This window comes from Schistosoma mansoni, chromosome 5, assembly GCF_000237925.1.
Source record: "Schistosoma mansoni strain Puerto Rico chromosome 5, complete genome".
NCBI classification, from domain to species: domain Eukaryota; kingdom Metazoa; phylum Platyhelminthes; class Trematoda; order Strigeidida; family Schistosomatidae; genus Schistosoma; species Schistosoma mansoni.
Window position 1 is genome coordinate 1717582 of NC_031499.1, and position 6015 is coordinate 1723596.

A 6015-nucleotide genomic window follows, 5' to 3' on the forward strand; every position below is an offset into this window, starting at 1 on the left:
AATCGATATTACAGAAAGTAATAACCACTTAATACAACCCAATTTATAAGCATAACTACTCATCAATGTTTGTTTTTTTATGAATGGGATAAAATATTCCCAATAGAAGGTAATAGTGATAGCAACAAAACGAAATATAGGTTGAATATAAGTTGAAAAACACGTATGATTATACTGTAATAACATTCAAAACAAGAATGTATCTCGAAGTTGGAGGTGGTTAGGCGTTTTTTTAAACTGATAATAAGAATGAATTGTCAGCTAAGGTAATTAATAAAATTAACGGAATCAATTAACAATTGGAGCGTAATATACAATTCCTCACTATCAAGAGAATCAAAAATTTCATTTAAATATAGTATAATCAAATAAAACATTAGTAATAACTCAAATAGAACGAAGTAATGCAGAAGACACATGAGTATTTTGTACTAACACAATTACACAGCAAACTTCATGACCTTATTTAAGCTTCCACTAAAATCAAGTGAAACCCGAAGTTATGGAACTTCCTAATAATGAAATACATGTAAAATTAATATGAATGTGAATATAATCGACTGTTAATTTAAAAACAAGCATATATATTTAGGTTACATTTCTAATTCATTTCATCCAACTTAAAACTAAATAGTTGGAAAAGCTTATTTCAAGTGAAGTAATCGAAGCATCATCGTGGTTAAAAAAAACTATCAACTTGCTGATGTCAATAATTTATGATTAATCTAATTTTTTTATAACACGTTAAGCATACAGACCTATAGATAATTTTATAATCTACTGTTCGCTTAGCCTTAATACTTCAAAATTAACCAGTTCTTACTGTACACAATTAGTTGATGCAATAACCATGAAAAATACTTCTAAATAATCCTAACAATCGGCCTTTTGTTTAAATGATCGCACTTAACGATGCACCAATTCAAAAGTAAAAATCAATGATGAGGAATTTTCCACTTGTCACATGGGTCTCATTAATGAAATCCTATATATCTAGGCTAAAAGTTGAAATTTAACATACAGAACAGATTATTCTAAATGCCAATGGTTTATATTTTATTTTTATTTTCCTTTAATTAATATGAAGAAGCTTCTATACCTTGAGTAATATTTATTCTAATATACAAATAATTCGCAATGTGCATTTGCATTGGCTATAACAGCTTCAATATATATATATATATATATATATATAGTAGTGGTATCTAGGACGCTTGTTTCGTCCTATTTGTGACTCGTCAGCTGGACGTACCTGTACCTCAGTGTTGATATTCACTTCGGGACTCGAGCTCAGTACCGCTCGCCTCAAACGCCACTGCGTTATGCACTTAGCTACTAAGTCCTGATAGCCACTAGCTTGTGCAATGGAGTGAAGTTTTAAATTCACTTGGTATTGTTTGCTTTTATCTATCCATTGTATATTAAATTATAAGCTAACCACCAACCATCTTTGCTTATAAAGCTTGTAACTTAAGGCATAGAACAATTGCAGTCCTAAACAATAATTTAAAGATACAAGTAAACAATACCATGTCAATGTATCATCTAAGTATCTCATTATAGACAAAATCTGTCGATTGTTGGTTTATCTATCAATTTACTTGCTTATGTGAAACAGGTTATATTGCCCCGACAAATTTATTTCGAAACGTATCACTGAACATGACTCCATCAACTTTCTAAAGGAATATACCTTTCAGTTAATAGCTCAATCATAAAGCATCTGATTAATTCTGGTGACTACGTTTCTTTAGAAGGCTCCTTCAGAATCACACATGTAGTCAAAAGAGTTAGCTCAAGAGGAATACAAATGAAAAACCTATGTACAACAGACGCTATTACTATCTACCAGTTCAAGCCTAACCTCTGAGTACAAGAACAACACTTTCAGTCCCTCATCCTTCCATGGTATTAAACTTCTTTTTCACCTTCTATGTTCTGTCATTTTTATTTCTACTACTTTTCAATTATTCTTACAAATATTAATTATCCATTACCACAACTTCTAATTGTTCATAATTGCTATCAAGCTGATTATTACAAAACTTCAGTTCAATATCTGATTTTCGTAAGCTATTCATGACAACATACTTCACTTTCTGTACTTCTTCAACTTCATTGTTTTACTATAGACTTCTAATTTATCGAGTAAAATTAACTATAAATACTAATGTACAGCTTAAGTAAATGAAATCGTTGGAAGGAATACCCTCTTCGCTGAACTGTATTTATTCTTCATCTAAGATACAATGAGTCACTTTTGCGATTTAAACCCAAGTAGATTGTCATTAATAATCAGTGTCCATTGATTATTAATATTATAATTGATAATCTTTCTATTATTTGTCAAATTACCACTATTCCATATATGTGACCACTGGTGTTTAGGTAAACATAACGCATGCATATCCTTATACACAATAGTATGAATAATTTTCACATAAGATAACTCATGTTCACAATATAACTTACATTGAACATCCATAGTTGTTTTGTTTGTATTCATCTTTAACATTTTCATTTTACTTATTTCTGATTGCATAATGTTTCCTTAAATTACATCAAACCATTTGGCAAGATAAAAAGTTGAAACTAGTTTAGGTAGAGATTTCCATTAAGTCATTGTTTTGAACTATTAATACACAAGTTATGACTACTTTGTTTATCAATATAATGAGGGTAAATATTTATCTGAAATGGTCTGAATGTAAAACTACCAAACTAACAGAACAAGCTTTTTTCTTTTTTCCCCAGAAAAAAATCTGTCAGTTACTAAGTGTATCATGTCGCATGGTAACATATAATTCAATATTGTTTGGAAAATTTTTTAAAAAAAAGTTGAATTCCAGCGGATATAAAATTTTACCATTAATAAATTCCTGTTTTTCAGTAATAAAAATATGAATCCTTATTTTTTCTTTTTAATGTTGCATGTCCATCATCTAAACATTCATATTTTCGTTATATCTTACAAGCAATCTTGAGTACACATGCTATAATTTCAAATAATGTATTTATCATATAAACCTGGCCAGTTTTTTCAATAATTTGTTTAGATATATCTAACTGGAGAATATAAGGGCCGTTCTTCATTCATGTGTATCTGTTTTTTAATATGATGGGAATCTTTTAAATATTGAAATGTTGTCATTAACCTACATACGTTGTGAAAAAAGAAAAACAAAACTAAAACCATCAAGTCCTATTTGTGATGGATTGACCTCAGTTAGAGTCGAATTGAAAACTGTGGGATTATGGATAACTGTTTGGTCCTAGTATAGGGCTCTTCAGAAATTAGTACATATGATTATATCGGGGCGTCGAATGAATGAAGTTCAGGTTTCCAGATGAATCCTTAATCATCAGAACTCCTCGTCCATCTACAAAAAACTTCCAACTTCAATCATCAAACCCGATTAATTAAGACTGTTTTACTACAAACATGTTTCGTGTTCACTGCTGAAGAGTCGCATAAAAGTAAGTGATAAGTGTAGAATGCTCCTCAGTTTTTGATAGTACTCAATACGAAATAAATCCATTACGAATATCTTCTACAAAACGATATCTTAATACCATACAGTTAAACATACTCAAGATTTGCTTTAAAATATCGTTTTCACTACCAAAATCACATGAGTAGATTAAAAGCTTGATAAATGTCCTCGAAATAAAAATTAATATTATTTAGTATTGTTTGTTTGAAACAAACAATACTAAGTGAATCCAAACTTCACCCCATTACACACACAAGTGACTATCAGTACCCAGTAGTTGAGTGGATACCGCGATGGGGTTTGAAGCAAAAGGTACTGGGTTCGAGTCCCAGAGTAAACATCAACCTTGAGATGTAGGTACATCTAGCTGACGAGTCCCAAATAAGACGAAACGTGCGTCTTGGATTCCACTGCTATCCACCATCTATCTTTGCTTATTATCATTATTGACGGCTTTTTTCAATATTACATGTTTAGTAAAATAAGAAATTCCCAGCACAAATTATTTCAACAAGCTTTTTGTACAAAAAGAGAGAAAAGACAGTTTATAACTACATACACATACACATGGAATAAGTAATCAAACCATCTGTAATCAAATGAAATGCTTTCGATACATATAATGATCTATACAACATTTAATTAGCAACAAGTTTAAAAGTACAAATTTCAGACTAAATCAGCTCATGAAACCTGTTCGTTACACATTATATTTACTAGATATCGTATCTCTCCATACCTTTTTATGTATCATTGTGCCGTGCAAATTATATATATATATATATATATATATATGAATTGCTTGAGTATTGGCTATTGTAGTTAATGTATGTAGGTATCTACATAATGTAGGTATCTACATAAGGTACTTCTTAACCACTCTGTAATGAACTAAGCTAGACAATATACCCAATGATAAAAAGACTAGACTAAGTAATAAAAAACGGATCTGTAAAATAAACAAAAAACGAGGGGTAAGTAATTCAAACGAAGGGACTGGTGACCGTTAACTTATATGAAATTCATGAGCTCAAACTAATGTACTTGTGGAGTGCATGTAACACATAAGTAACAGAAATAGGTAGCAAATACGAATAAAGAGAGAGATGATTATCAACCCTACCGATGAGGTGAATATGCCTATGTGTATGCCACAGGATGCATAAGCGAAAACTTATGTGTTACATGTATGCAGGTAATGTATACTTGTTTGTGGTTCGACGTGCACGCTCGTCAAGACCCAAATGGTTCTAACGGTTTTCATTTGAAAACATATCCAATCGATGGGTTTATGTACCGAGAAATGACAGTCTCTCTGCCAGAAGAGCCAAACAGGCTCCACTAAATGAGACTTCATCTAGCTTGATTGTCTGGTACACCGCACCAGACATTATTAATGCGAGGTATTTATTTCTTGAGATAGAGAGGTTTGGACTCCAAAATTAAACTTAAAAACAATAATTATTATTTTATGACGCACAAGTTTATGATATGGTGACCTTTTTTTATTAATCAAAGTGCATTTGATTCCATAGAGAATAGAAAAGCTAAACGTTGTTTTATTTCAAAATCGTGTCATGGGTTCGTCATTATGAAACAATTTGCATAAAGTTAAAATTGTTAATTTTTTGAAATCTCCGGTGACCACTTCGGAATCCGTAATTTAAATTGATTCTTTATTGAAAAACATCGTGGAATGATCTCCATCAGAATACCATTGAATACCAGTGAGTATCATTCACCTGTTTAGTCCTAGTGTGGGACTCCCCAATAATGGTTAGTCATCATCTTGCAAAGTATCAAACTAAGTGGTTTTCAGGATAATGTGTTGCAATCCAAGGGTTCATACTTTGAACGTTAATCAATTCATATATAATGCGATGAACATCCATTGATATCAGTGTGACTGTCTCACTCCCTTGGATTTGGATTTCCCACAGGAGCTTTAGGAAATGCACCATAAGTCGGTAAACTTTTGTTTTATTCCAGTGGTTCGACGTCCAATTTTTCATCTCTTGTAAAAACATCCGTGACAGAACAACACGTAGATTATATGGGTGTACACAAACTGATATCATGAATAACATTCGTAAACAAAATTACTAGACATTGCAATAGATGCTGAAAGATAAGAGAAAAAACGATTTAAAACTTATGATGATTATTTTACTAATGAACAGTTTTGATTCTCTCAGCTTTTCAAAACAACTGATCGAAATAATAGAAGTTATTCACTATGTCAGTCAGTCAGTCAGTCACAACGTAGAACTTCGTACGTACGTACATCAGTTCGAGTTGCCATACCACATTAGCACAGAGATGTAGTTGTCGATTAAAATCCCATAGTGGTAGAAGTAGTAGGAGTATAATCAGAAATCCAAAAGATTAGGGTTTGAAGAAATTATTGAAGGAGTATAGTACAGTGAAATAAATTTGGAAAGAGAAAAAGATAAAGACATGAGGAATTCAGAAGATTAGAATTTGGTAGAACACAAAGAGTGGATGCACCTTCGCCATTGCA